At 33.1% G+C, this 15,475-nt stretch overlaps 1 long non-coding RNA gene across 1 annotated transcript; it reads right to left on the bottom strand.

Moving 5' to 3' along the window:
• Positions 1 to 11,275: 11,275 nt before the first annotated feature.
• On the bottom strand, positions 11,276 to 13,761 carry LOC127081505 (uncharacterized). Its single transcript, XR_007788105.1, has 2 exons — positions 12,072 to 13,761; positions 11,276 to 11,992 (listed from the first exon to the last, which is right to left on the bottom strand). It is a non-coding gene; the product is annotated as an uncharacterized LOC127081505 (long non-coding RNA).
• Positions 13,762 to 15,475: the final 1,714 nt, after the last annotated feature.

Consider the following 15,475-nt stretch of genomic DNA (forward strand, 5'->3'; position numbering starts at 1 on the left):
GGTCACCTCCAACGTTTCTCTCTACGTTCATATTGTGCGCTTCGTGCCCTCATCACACGCATGATGTTAACGACACTCAGATTCTCCCCAAAGTCTCTATCACGCGTGTCATGCACATATCGCATGCGTGATGGAGTCCTATCACGCGCATGATAGCCTACATGATTACTCCAGGGGCTGAAGCTTTTTTCTTCTTTTCTTTTTCTTTCTTCTCTTTTTTTACCTGTTTTTCTCTTCTAGCAAAATAACATACAAATTTAACATGTTTAGAAATTAAATTTCAATGCAAACTAAAATAAATTCTTACCAACGAGTTGCCTCCCATCAAGCACTTCTTTTCTGTCAGTAGTCGGACGATTCATGCATAAGGCACGTCAGTCGCAAGGGATACCCTCACGTCGGTCAGTTCACTTGTTTCTTTTCCTTTGTTGAACTTCAAGAATAGCTCACCTGTTTCCTCCAGATGATAACAAGTATCCAAGTCCTCCACATACGATGTCCAGTCATACAGATTGAAAACCATTTTTTCTTTATTGAACTTCAAGAATAGTTCACCTATTTCCATATCTATCTTTGCTTTCCCGATTGCCAAGAATGGGCGCCCGAGAATAACAGACATTTATGAATCTCCTTTTATATCAAGCACCACAAAATCTGTAGGAAACACTAAACCATTGACATGTACTAAAACGTCTCGTAAGATACCATGCGGTTGAGTAACAGATGAATCAGCTAAAGTGAGAATCATGTTACTCGATGTGATCTAACCCACTTTCAATTCTTTAACCTTGTTCAGTGGCATGACATTTATACTAGACCCTAAATCACATAAATCATATGGTATCTTTACTCCACAAATATTACAAGAGATAGTAAAATTACCTGGGTCTTTTAGCTTTGTTGGGAATGTTTGAGGCACTATCATCTCATCCTTCTCCGTCATATTTATCTACTCCTTCACCACTTTCTCTTTCGTTCCCTTTAGTAATGCCTTCATAAATTTAGCAAACTTAGGCATTATTTCCAAAGTCTCATGGAACAAAATACTTACCTGAAGTGTAGTCAACATCTTCTTGAACTTTGCAAACATCCATGCCTCATTGTCCTGAACCAGTTTCTTCTTAATTATGGGATACAATGGTTTGATGTAATCCGGTAGTTCTGGATTTGGATAATTCAGGATCTGCTTCTTTGTTCTTCTCCAAGGGGATTTTTTATCTATTAGTTTCTCAATGGTGACTCCTCTTTCATCTTGGTCACCCTGATTTCTACTCTCCTCTTTTTCAATCCCCACTTCTTTCTTTTTCCTCAAGTCCTCTTCAACTATTTCACCCTCTCCCTTTTTGGTGATCACCTCAAAACTTGTTTCTACAACCTTGCAAGATTCGTTCTTAGGATTATCTACATTGTTATCTGTAGATCCTCCACTCGAGCTCGGTAAAGCAACTATTTTTCTAGATAACATGCCAATTTGCATCTCCAAATTTTTTATAGACGCATAATGGTTTCTACTAATTGTCTCATGGTTCTTATTCACCTGATCAAAACTTCTTTGAGTGACTTAATGAAATTTTGCAAGGTCTCTTCCAACTCGGAAGGTTTACTCTGGATTAGAGCTCGATGGACTTGTTGCATACCTTGATTAGCACTTGAATTTTGGTTATTGCTCCAACGGAAATTCGAGTGATGCTTCCATCCTGGATTGTAGGTGTTGGAATAAGGGTTGTTCTTTTAGAAATTGACAAATTGTACTTCTTCACTTTTCCCTTCCAAAGAGCACCTTCCAATTGCATGTTCTTCACCACAGAAATCACACCTAAGTGCTTGTACCTGGATCACATTAGCTTTACTTAAGCTTCTTTCATCTATATTTTTATATAACAACTCAATTTGAGCTAACAACGCAATATGGGTATCCACAATAAACATACCTTTGGGCGTGTCCACAGTTTCAATTTTTACCAACCTTTTTCTCTTTGAACGGTTAACATTCAAGCACACCTTATCAATAAGGTCTTTCACTTGTGGTTGTGTCATTGATCAGATTGTGCCTCTCGTGGAAGGATCCAACAACATCCGTGTCTGACTCTTGAGACCTTTGATGAAATTCTACATTTGCTCCATATTATTCATATTATGATTCGAGCACCTGCATGACAAAAGTTTGAACCTTTTCCATGAGTCATGCATCGACTCAGTTTCCTACTGCTCAATTTTTTTAACTTATGCTCTTCGCTCAGCAAACTGAGTAGTGGTGAAGAATCTTTCTAGGAATTTGTCCTTCAACTCCTTCCATGTTCAAATTGTTCCATTTGGAAGGCAAAGTAACCAATCCTTAGCCATTCCAATTAGTGAATATCCAAACAACCTCAACTTCACCTAGTCTTCAGTGACATCGGTTGGTTTGAACATCAAAGTTGTTTTGTAGAAACATGCAAGATGCTCCCACGGGTCTCTAATCATGCTCTCGTCAAACGGATTGTCTCTTAAACCTGAAAACACAAAATTCTTAATATCAAAGTTAGCGGGGTCTGCCGGTACAAACCATCTCGAAACATGTCCTTCATCGATTCTTTTACAGTAATTTCCCATAGTTTGGGGTAGTATAGCTGCCATGGTGATTTCCTCTTTAGAATCAGAAGAAATCAGTGGTTGATATTCTACTAAGATACTTCGAGCTAGAGTTACTTCTCTATCTGCTCTCCTGATATCACGTCTGGTTCTTTCGATTTTTGGATCAAACGGTGTTAACGTAGATCTTGAGATGCGCATAAGCAAACATGAAATACCTCAGTAGCACTACGATTAACAAGAAAATAATACAAAACAATCAAAAACTAAAAACAAAATATTGCACAAGCGTTTCCTTGTTGAAATATCAAAAGTCCCCAGTAACGACGTCACAAATTTGATGACTTCTCGGAAAGTGTACCGATAATGTCGCAGTAATAAAATATTGAATCCACATGGACTGCTTTTAACAATACAAAAAGTGTGCAATGCATAGAAAATCGTAAACTGGAGGGGATTTCAAATTTCAAATGAAAACAAATAAAGAGTTCAAACAGAATTATGGAAGCGGTCAGGTTGTGTATAGAATCCCCTATTTCTCTATTGTTGATGTTTGATGCCTTACATGAATAATCTCATCACTATAATCCCACGACGAATTAGCAAAATTCATATAACCGATCCCTGGCGATATAGCTCACTAATCCCTACTCAGAGCTTCCTATCCCTAGTCCACTAGCGTAAGCAGGATTAAGCGATGCAACAAAACGTTAATTCACTAGCCATTACTCAGGGTTTCCTATTCCTAGTTAACTAGTGTAAGCATGACAATTGCCCTAGGTCCAACACATAGACTAACAATCAATGTTTCCTATGTATCCAAAATTAGATTAAAATAGTATCTCACATAAAAAACATTACGAACAAGAAAAAATTGAATATAATTATAGATTAAAGCATTCATACAAAGTCAAATCAACATATTGCCCACCAATATTGAAATAGGTTCATCAAAACACAACCTAACCTAGAGGAATTTAGCTACTCATAATTTAAAATACAATACCAAAAACAATTAAGAAGAATGACATATGAATTTACTTAAAGGATTGACCTCCAATGACTTCCAATGCTCTCAAAATCACCATTGATGCTGTAAAAATTGTACTTTGCTCTCCAAAATTCCTAACCCTTTAGAAAGTGCAGAAAATCCCCTTTATTAACCTTCAGAATGGACCAGAACGCGTTCGAAAAGCTCAAAAAAAGGATCCATCGCGCATGATGACCTGTATCGCACGCGCGATCCAACCTTTATGTTCCTATCGCGCGTGCGATGCTGCACGTGATTATTCCAGTGATTGTAAAATTTTCCTCTCTTTTTCACCTGATTTTTCACTAAGTCCAATTTCTTCACACTTAACTATTTTTTCCTCATTCTTTGGTCTTTCTTCTTCAATTTTGCTCCTCTTTAACTTGTTTTGATTCGTTTCTTCGACCGGTTTTATACAATGACGAACGTTAATCACAACCCCAAACTTGAATTGTTGCTTATTGGTAACGGTTCTTCCATCTCTTTTTGGAATGAGAGGCAGTGTGGAAAATCATTCGTTCTTTTGACCGATCAAGCTTCTCTCGTTGAGTACGTCGCCTTTTTTCTTCTTCTTGAAGTTGTAGATTTTATTTTGAATGCTAAGTGGCACATTCCTTTTGAATGGAAACTCCTTCTTCCCTTTTATGAGAAAAAAGTGAGAGATAGTAACATCCTTTCTTCTCAAATCAAGGATCAAATCATTTGGATTCACTCGAACTCTTGAGACCTGATTCTTAAGAATGCATATATTTTCATGTCTCCTGCCTAAATCTCTCTGAATTCGGAAACTACCATTTAATCCCTAGACATTCCACCATCCAAATCCATTCTTTCTTGGCAATTAATGCATAAAAAGGTCCCATGTGATAACATGTTGCAGAGTAGAGGTTGTTGCATGGCCTCAATGTACAACTTGTGTGGCATTCAACCGAACCTACCTTTTGATGTAAAATAGTTAGTCACCTTTAAACGGGGTGAAAACTTTGTTCTATAACATGATAAATAAATCAGTATTATATAAAATGTGTACAACTTTGTTCTATTTTTTACTTGGCAACCGATGCCACTTGCAATTTAATTTGTTAACAGAAACTAATTGTGGAACGGCAACTTTGTTTTAATCACCACATTCTAAATCCTCCTGCACCAAGAAAGCTACTACTATATTCTAATACTATAGTAGTTGGTCCCCAAAAAATGCAATAGCAACAAAGTTTGTATATTTTAGTGGGGAATATGCAAAGAAAGTAAAATCGGGTATATGATTCTGCCAACAGAGGCATGTCATAACTATAAATTTCTAGGAATCACTTTCTGTTCCACACAATTTTTTATAAAGAAAAAAAAACTAATATTCGTTTTGTGCGTGTGTTGCACACCTGCGTCCCACTAACACAGATGATAGCAAAAATTTCACATTTTTGGCAGCTTAGTCAAACCATAATTATAAATTAGATAAATTACCTATGCGTTGTAGATTTTATTAAAATATATATTTAAATTTTTTAATAATAAAAAAATGGTAATTTTAATAAACATAGTATAATTCAACAAATAAATAAGTTTTAAATATTGTCATGTACATCTTTTTAATAATAATTTTTATATAAAAAATATTAGAATGTGTGAGTTCATTTAAATTTAGAATTTAAATTTAATAAAAAATTTAAAAAAATTAATATATTTTTTGTCACTTATTAAATGTTCAATAAATTTAAATGATAATATTCTACTATAGTATTGCACATATATTAATTTTAAGCATATTCTTCTTTATAGTATAATTTTTATATTTTGTATATTTATTATTTGTTAAATTTTTCAATAGTACTTCTGTTATTTATTTATTTATTTATTATTTGGACTATATTTTAAAATTTCTTAAAATAATTTATATTGTATGTTCATGAACATCATTTACAATGTGAATTTGAAAAAAAAAGTGCTTTTTTATACCTTAACATATTTGTTATTATCTATTGTTTTCAAAACATCATTATATGTGTGTAGATTGAATAATTGAATTGCCTTTTATCTTCTATTGTGGTAACATATTATGTATTCATAAATTTAAGTTAAAAGTTAAAATAATTATTTTAAGATAATTACCACTTAAGTTGATATTTGCATTAAAATAATCAAAGAATATTTTAAAGGTTTATGTGATTTTTTATTAATAAAATGACCGTATTGAAATTTTGGTGTTAATATGACATTAATTAAAAGGTTTGAGTGGTTATAATTGTGATACATACTTATAGATATTTAATTTTAAGATAGTTAAAATAGATTATTGAGTTATGATTCTATTTGACAAGATATTTTTTGAGTTTATAGTTTATAGTTTATAAGCTCATGTGATAATAAAAGACCTCTTTAATAACAAAGTTTTCATCATGATGTTATAGTTTATTTTGCTATCTTATAGATTATTTTTCAGATGCTATTTTAAATAATGTTTAGCTTATAATTTATAGCTTATCGTTTTTCCTTCCATTTTTGTCCTTATTGTTTTAACTAAAATCCTCTACTATCTTCCATTTTTGTCCTTATTGTTTTAACTAAAATCCTCTACTATCTTTTATAATTAATTTTAATTTAAATAAAATAATTATATATTAAATTTTACGTTATTTTAATTTATCAATTAATTGAACCGTTAATTTTACCAAACACTTTAATTAGTTTATAAGCTATAAGCCATCAGTCATCAGCTATAAGCTATAAGTTATAAGTTATCAGTCATCAGTTATAAGCTATAAGCTATCAGCTAATTTATCAACCAACCATTATTTTTACCAAACAGCGCCTATATTAAATTTTATCCAAAAAAAATCTTATATTTATATGAAATTATTTATGTTATGATTTAACTATTTATTTACGTAACCCATTTACTAAAACAAATAGGTCCAATTTTTTGCAGCATAAGAATATCGATCAGACATAAAGGCTCACAATCTTCGAGTCATCTAGTAAATTCTCCAACTTCTATAACACACCTCAAAAACAACAATATAATTGGGATGAGATTACTAAATCTCAATGAGTTCCCCTTTCTTATGCGTTCACTCGACTTTATAGGGTAGATTATCCTTAATTTCATCCTACTAGCACTCACGTATATTATTACGTAGGAGTTAATGAACGAAGCCTAACAAGCTTCATAATAACACATAAGCTAATAACTTAAACGCACAAGTCACATAGAACAATAAGAACTACATATTTATCACGTCGAAGTCTTGACAAACCTCTAGCCCAACTAGTGTTTCGAACATCATTGACGACCGACAACCCATTGCCCTCAAGGTAAGGTTTTACGGAAGTTGTTGCCCCTTCTATAATGTCATGTCCATTAAGGTGGTTTTCGAAATTACCTGCCCCTTTTTCTCTTAGGATCATGACTAGCAAACTGGTATCCAGAGTTCTCCTACTTTTGGGTCTTACTCTTCTACGTTTCGAACTACGTATTACTTAGTTGGGAAAAATTCCAAATTTCGCTGCCTTAATTACATTAACTCGAAATTATAGCGTACTGGGTAATAACAATGGTTATTCTCTCAATTCTCACATGTTAGACGATAGGCCTAGATCTAGAGGGGGGTGCATAGATCCCAAGTTAAAAATGTATCCGAAAATTTGACTTAGAAAATTTTATGGCACGAAAGCAAGTTTCAAATATTTTCCAGATCAAAAATCGTCTAATCGAACCTACTATTGAATAGCTCGGATATGCGTAAAGGTGTCAATGGTATGATAATAATCCACAAGTTGATTAACAACACTTTAAACAAAAAATTGAATACTCCACTATAGTAAAGGTCTATCTCCAATGATAATAACACACAAAAAACTATTTGAGACAATTTTTCGAACACTTTGCGTTCGATCAACAAAGTTTGGATATTAGTATAGTGTTTGTAGTTCTTAGAAATTCAATCACTACCAAATGACATGTGATTACTACAACAACACAAATTTAACAAATGATTCAAAACTTATCATCCAAACAATGATGATCAAGAGATCAAAGTAATCAACAATTTATGAATCGAATAATAAAAGAGAGAGAGAGAGAGAGAGAGTACATAATATTTGTTTAGGTAGTTTCCCAATCGAGCTCACTATGGGTACGTCTACCCTCAATTCGAACACAAATTGAGATATTATTATAACAAATCTTACTTTTCAAATGTATGTATACAAGAAATGAGAAATCAAATTCCATAAATTCTAATTTTGTTCTTGACTCTAGCACCTCTAAAAACATTGATCAAAGATTGATCAAGACACCAACAATGCCGCTTCAATTTATATGTTGTTGATACTTCCTTGCACAACCTTCTTGTCTCAAGGCTTTCACCCGGTTGAATTAATCCAAATCGCACACTTGTTAAACCCAAGATTTGTCAACACAATCCACCATTAAACGCTACTTCATTGTACAACACACCTAGTCCCAAGGCTTTCACTAAATCGGATCCGAATTGGACAATCTTGTCTAAAACCTTCAAACCCTAAAGATCTTGAAGGAAAACCCAACCTCAGTTTTCTTATTTAAATCCCTCAAAGATCTCAACCCAATATTCCCGGTACAATAAACCTAATTGGATGTTATCAATCCTAATCTAGATGGCACCCAATCAAAAAATGATTATGTGTAGTTTGATTGTATGTATGCATAGATTGAATTGAAGATGATGAGATGCTTTGAAATCCTATATTCATATAGGTTTTACTCACTCTAGAAACTCTACTAGAGAATGATGCATGTATGAAGTATTTATATGCATGGGTGATTTAGGGAAAAAAGGAATGCAAATGACTTGAAAAAAATATGAATTTTTGAAAAATTTCATCGGATAGGTTGACCTATAAAAGTTATGTGTCGACCTGTTGGATGCATATGTCGGCCTGTCTAAAGTCATCTTTTGACCTATAACTGTTATGCGTTGCCTATGTGTCAATTTGAAAACTCGGCACATGAGACAAAAGCTACAGGCTTTAATACTGCAACATATGTGTTGACATATAGAATGCATGTGTCGACCTATAGCTAGGAAATTTTTTCCATAGGTCGACTTGTAATTGCATGTGTCGACCTGTAACGCAATTGTTTTCACAAACATTGATATGCATGTTTGATGCATGAGACCTTTTCCAAGTTGTTTCCAAATACTATTATGCTTCCTAATGCTAAGGTGCACATAGAGAATAAGAGGATACCATCCAATATACATTAGCGCTAAATTATCCTAGTTTTGACATCATACAAAACACATCTAACGGAAGTTGCACTCACATACTTCCCCTTTTTGATGATGACAAGACTTGAGACGATGTGTTTGCAATGAAAAAACTCCCCCTGAATATATGCATCCCAACTTCATCTTGCTTCTTCCCCTTTGACAACATCAAAAAGAAACGAAGCATTCCATGAGAAGAATCTTAAATCACGCATAAACCAGTGTAACACACAGATGGGATTTGCAAAGATAAGAGCATAAATATGATAGCACTCACATAGAATGATTTGCATATTGAAAAAGAATTCCTAAACATAAATAAAAGACAACAATGCAACAATAGAACATAATTGTCATAACTTATGTCAAATATCATAACACAAACATGAAAAATGAATGATACAAAGTAAAGAAAACTTTTGAGTTGCTACAAAAGCGACACGATTACGTGACATATGCCTTTGTTCCCTATTTGAGGGATCCTTTGGCCTATCAATAAAGGTCTTCCCATTCATTTATAATCATACATAAATATGAGATATCTCACCTTCCTCTCTCCATTTCTCTCTTTAAAATATTTCTTTTTTTCTCTCACCTAAATTTAGCCATAGCGCGTTGAAAAAGGTTCTTATATTTAAATGAGGAAGTTGTGTTGGAAGAGGTGATATTGTAAATTCATCCAAAGTTATTTTTCCTCTTGAGTGAATCTTTCTTCCTTAAGGAAGTGTTTGTTTGAGTTTGGAGCTAAACCCGTTAAAATCTCTTTTTGGTGGATTTAGTAATAAGTCCCATTTGGTTCAAGTGTTCAACCACTTAAGGAAAATCTCTTCTTATAGGTTCTTGAAAATAACTAGTGAAATGTATGATTTTCTTATGTGTAATTAAACATTTTCTTGAAAATGTTTTAAAACTATAATTTAGAAAACAATTTTGTTTTAAACCAATGTATTCAAACCGCCATAATTCACCCCCTCTTTTGCGGTGAGTTATATGTTCAACATAATTCACACCATACTCTTGTTTATTACCTAATGCAACCAATAAGACTTTGTAACGATTAAGAGTACCATATGAATTCAACTTTACCAAATACACTCATTTACTCCCAATAGGCTTAACACATAGAGGTCAGGGACTAATGTCGCAAGTGAAATTTTCTTTAAGGGCATGTAGTTCATCATTTATTGTTGTGACCCAACGAATATCTTTAATTGCCTGAGAATAAGAAGTAGGAATAGATGTGCCAAATAAAGAATCACTAAAAGAAATATGCCTATATCCACACTTACCAGATGCGCGAAAGACTCATTATGAGCATCGTAGAGTTGTTGTGCAGGCTCAGTTGATGCATCAACGACTGAAAGGGACAAAGTAGGAGTATGTCAAACATAACATTGACCTGGTTTAATTTGTTTTACAGAAGGAGAATAATTAGAAGATTCAAGAGTAATAAAACCACTAGACTTTGAATTTGGGGAAAAAATTTGATCAAAGAAAACAACATTCAGAGATATTCATAAGTAATTAGAGGTGGGATACAATAACCCAAAATGCACATATAAGTGATTGAACACCAAGTTTATTTTATTTAGGAGGTGGAAGATGAACAAAGCATCCACAACCAAATGTATAATCAGGATGTGTAAGAAAGAGACAAAAATAGGGAGAATCAAGTCCAAGAATTTGAGAAGGAAGATAATTGATGAGAAAGACAGTTTCAGACAAAGCCTCAACCTAAAATTGGGGAGGGACAGAGGCACCGCAAGAAGCAAGAAACGCATAACATCAAGTAAATGCTTATTTTTTTGCTTTGCGGTGCCATTTTATTGAGGCGTATAAAGACATAAACGTTGAGATATGATACCTTTTTGTTGTAAAAATTCCCAAAAAGAATGAGAAATATACTCCCCACTAGAGTTTGTGCGTAAGATCTTAATGACGATGTGAAATTGATTTTCAACCTAGGAAAATTTTTTCTTAAACATTACAAAAAAAATTCAGCTTTTGAATGAAGTAAAATAGCTAAAGTCATTAACAAACATCACAAAGTATTTATATTCGAAATGAGATGGAGTCGGAGACACGACCCAAACATTACTATGAATAATTTCAAAATATTTCTCAGCACAATGAGCATGGAGAGGAGGACGAGTGTGGCTTTTGGCAAGTTTACACACTGAGCCAATTAAAACATGAGTTGACAGTGATATTCTTGTTGTCTAATAAACTTGTTTATATTAAGTGAGACAAAACAACAGAGTTTGAATGTCTTAATTTATTGTAAATCTGCAAATGGATGTGAGATCAATACAAAAAAAAAAAGAAAAAAAAATGGAATGAAACTAGAGTGGAAATAATCGGCCTACTTTAAGCCCCTTCGCGATCACTTTCTCCGACACATGATCCTACACAAAACACATGTTATGAGAAAAATAACATTACACTTATTATCCACCAATTAACCAACGCAAATTAAGCTAGAGGCAAGTCTTGATAACACAAATACATTGTTAAAGGAAGGATCGATATCACCAACAATAAAATAGGTAGTGTTACCATCAATTTGAATGTTTTGGGTGCCACAAATACATTTTATCACTAAAAAAATAAGTAACAAATCTAATCTTGAGTGGATCTGAGGTGTTACCGGCTAGATTGATTGAACTAAATTTGATGCTATAGTATAGTTTGTAGTTGAGTTCTAGTGACTCAGTCCGACATTGGTGATACCTCCAAACATTCTAGCACCCAAGTAAATGATTATCAAAGTAGTGTGAGGTATTTTAGGCTATAAAAAGTGTGTACCTTGTCTCCATCTATTCTCTTTTCTTTTATAATCTAGTTCAAGTGTGTCGATATAATCATGTGCAAAATAGTCGTATGATACAAATGTGTCGATATACTATTCGTTTTGTAGATTGACAGTCTTCGTTCAATGATTCACCTTGATTAGGTGTTTTTCTAGAGCAGGATCATGCATATTCCCGAGATCCTAGAATTTTCTTCTCTTGAATACCTATTTTTGGGTTCGTTGATATCTTGACCTTGATGGAACGCTTCTTAACTTTTAGGGATCAAGCTAAGTCTTCTTTATTATAGACCAAGGTTCTTACTAAGCCATCTTAAATTTACTCGTCTGTCCCTGCAGAAACAAAATGGGACAAGGTACATGATGCCCACAAAACCATAACACCTCATTGAGCAAAATTGAATTTCATTACCTTCCTTCTGCAAAATTGAGCAAGTTATACTCTAGCTAGCCAATTTCACGTCCCTTTTATTACAAACAATTATTGAATCTGGCCTGCGATAACCTGCAAATATTCACGGCCTTCCACGTAGCACAGTGCCAATTGTAATAAAATATAGGACTGCAAATGCTAACTTCCACCCACCCACTAATTTTTTACTTGTCTAAATTAACAAGTTACACCAATGTGCATTTAAAATTTTTTGTAATAACTTATTAATTTACATACAGTGAATGTAATTTAATAAACTCATATAAGATTATAGAAGGATTTTGTGAACAATAAATAAAGTTTGATATTGATCAAGGATTGTTTCATCAAGGTATCTAACTTACTCTTTCTTCTACCATATTCTTAGTCTAGTATCTCAGTCACATTCTTCACATGAAAGCTCTTTGGATTTGAAAAATTATAGTAAATGCATGAAAAACTATCCATAAGACACATGAATACTTGGAGATATATTACGTTGATTCAACAGAACAATAGTATGGTTAGCTGTGTAATTAACTTAAGAATTAATCTAGTTAAATTGACTGTAACTTGATGTGTAAAAAAGAAAGGGAATGTATAGAGTTCATAAAGAAGTAATTAAAAGAAATACTGAAAAGAAAGCAGAAAGATGTTTTCTTTTATAAAGAAAAGATAGGAATAAAATAGAATCTAATTCTACAAAATTATATGCTTCAACTACTATCCTATCCTCCTCCATCAATGAATGTATTCCACTCAAAACAAACTTATCTATTAATTACTGAAAGTGATCCAAAGCTGAGACACATGTGCATGTTATCAGGAACCTAAATCTACTACCAACACCCTTAAACAAATTTATGGAAGAACAAAAACAATAGAAGATGAAATCTCAAATATATATATAGGTGCATATATATTTACGTACCCTAGAGTCTAAGGAGTTGGGAATGAAACCCTAGGAAAAAGGATATGATATGATCACAACTTCACAAGCTAGTTAGCAGATCTTATAGATACAGATATACAGAAACATGATCACTCAAACTCATGCGTAATAAATTAATTAATAATGTGAGTTTCAGATCCAAAAATAGATGTAAATCTAGAATTAGTAGAACTCAAAAAACTAATGATGGTTACCTTTTTCAGCTAGCTGTTGAGCTGTTGATGAGAAGTGAAGACAAGACAAGGGCATGTGACGTGAGTTAGTCAAATCTGTTCATCATTAATAAAGAGATCTACCAATGAATTAAACACATAAAGACATAGAAGAACTTACTATAGAAGAATTTGAAAAAACTTGTAGAAGGAAGATGTAATTGAGGGGAATGAAGCCTGGTCCGAGAAAGAAACAGTAACAAACTCAACCATATTAAAAAAGTAATTGAAGTTTTGTGTGAATGAAGGTCCTTGGACCAAGCAGCATTCCCCACAAAATATCAGAGCTTCCATATGTACATAATGATCGGATTCTGATCTCATAGGTTATACTCTAGGTTTGATTGAATTCCTTTGAAGAATGGATTTTGGTTTATAATAAGGAAATATTGCAATGATGAAGATAATGATTATTTTGGTTTTAATAGAAAAGTAAAAGTAAAAGCTACTCCTCACTCACTCAGAGAGAGAAAGAGAGAGAATTAATAAGGAATGGGGTCCGGCGGTCGTGGATATTTCTGGAAAACAGCTGTAGTTGTTGTTGGGTGAGACTTAAAGCTGCATTTTCTTATATTTATAAAAGGAAAAAGGTTAACAAATTCTTAAAAAGGGCTAAAACATATAAATTTTGTATTTATATATATATTTTTGAACCATTAAATTTATATTAAAGTTTAAAAATTGTTACTTATTTTTCAAATATATATATATATATATATATATATATATATATATATATATATATATATATATATATATATATATATATATATATATATATATATATATATATAAAAGAGACACACATAGATTAACCTAAAATCTTAAAAATTGGGGTCTAAGGTCTTCTCACTTATAAAATGTTCAACATTCATTTTTTTCATCCGTTCATTCTTATAGGTATATTCTCCCATGAATGATTTTTTTTATCTATATCTACTTGCATTTACGGTTGTATAGCCTCAACGGAACACGCCGCTTAAACACCATTGTCAGAAAGACTTTCAATACAAAGAGCGTTAGTCGAACTATGCTTTAATACCATTGTTGGGTCATGAGGGGGGTGGGGTGGGGTGGGGGGGGGGGGGGGGTCCAGGAATATCACATTGGGCTTTCGGAGCAACCAAACAAGTGAGAGAGATACCACATATTAACCCAAAATTTTAAGGTATTAGGTCGATGGGTCTTCTCACTTATAAAATATTCAACATTCACTTTTCTATCTGATGTGGACTCATACTCACACTTGATATATCAACAGTTTTAATATATTAACTTGTGTTTGTAAGACATTTGTAGTAAGATTCTTAAAGCATCTTCAAGACATGAAATTTAGTTGGTTCTTTAAATTTTAAAGTTTAGTATATTTTACTATTGAATGTTTCTTTTATAAGTAAATGATTTATAAATAGAAAGTATAAAGGATATTTTAACCCAACAGTATAGACGAAACTAGAGTTTAAAATTTCCAACTCATATTAAGATAAACATAAATCTGGATAGGTACATCCGTCGACCCAAAGAGACTCTTTACAGTCTTTAAAAAAAGCTAGAAACGACTCCCACAATTTAAGCGTAATCAAAATCATAATATCTTAAATAACTTCAACCACCCGAGAATAAAGCATTATTCCTACATATCCAGATTGACCAACACACTCACACCCAGAAGAAAAAAAATACAAATTCCCTAATCTGTTAGACTCCACAGTTACATTAAATTGGTTCAAATAGTTAACAGAACAACCAACTATATTTCCGATATGGATTCTCTACCAACAACAAACCTTTTGTTAGACCATGCAACTAACCGAGCAGGTAACAAATAATTTATCAACATCTTCCATGACAAGAAAACACAAAGGACATACCACATTATGCACTTTTGTTAGTGATCCCACATTTTAGCAACTCTGATTTGGTTGGCAGCTTGTTCAACAACAATCTCCAAGCAAAAATATGCACCTTACTAGGCAGCTTGTTATTCCTTAAATTTTCCATCGATCGCAGCATAACAAGTCCTAGACCTGCATCTTCCCGATCCCGATCCTGCAACAAATCATAATTGGATTTCACAAAGAAGTCGTCAATGTTCTTGCACCAGCGGAATTCGTTAGCATAAGCTTGTAACGGAGAAAAATACAGCAAGATATCCTTCAAATGATTGATCTCCAAACCAACCTCTCCTGACAACTCACTCATCCTTAACGAAACCTTCAAACCCACTGACATTCTTTCCG

The sequence above is a fragment of the Lathyrus oleraceus genome, chromosome 5 (assembly GCF_024323335.1).
Source record: "Lathyrus oleraceus cultivar Zhongwan6 chromosome 5, CAAS_Psat_ZW6_1.0, whole genome shotgun sequence".
NCBI classification, from domain to species: Eukaryota; Viridiplantae; Streptophyta; class Magnoliopsida; order Fabales; family Fabaceae; genus Lathyrus; species Lathyrus oleraceus.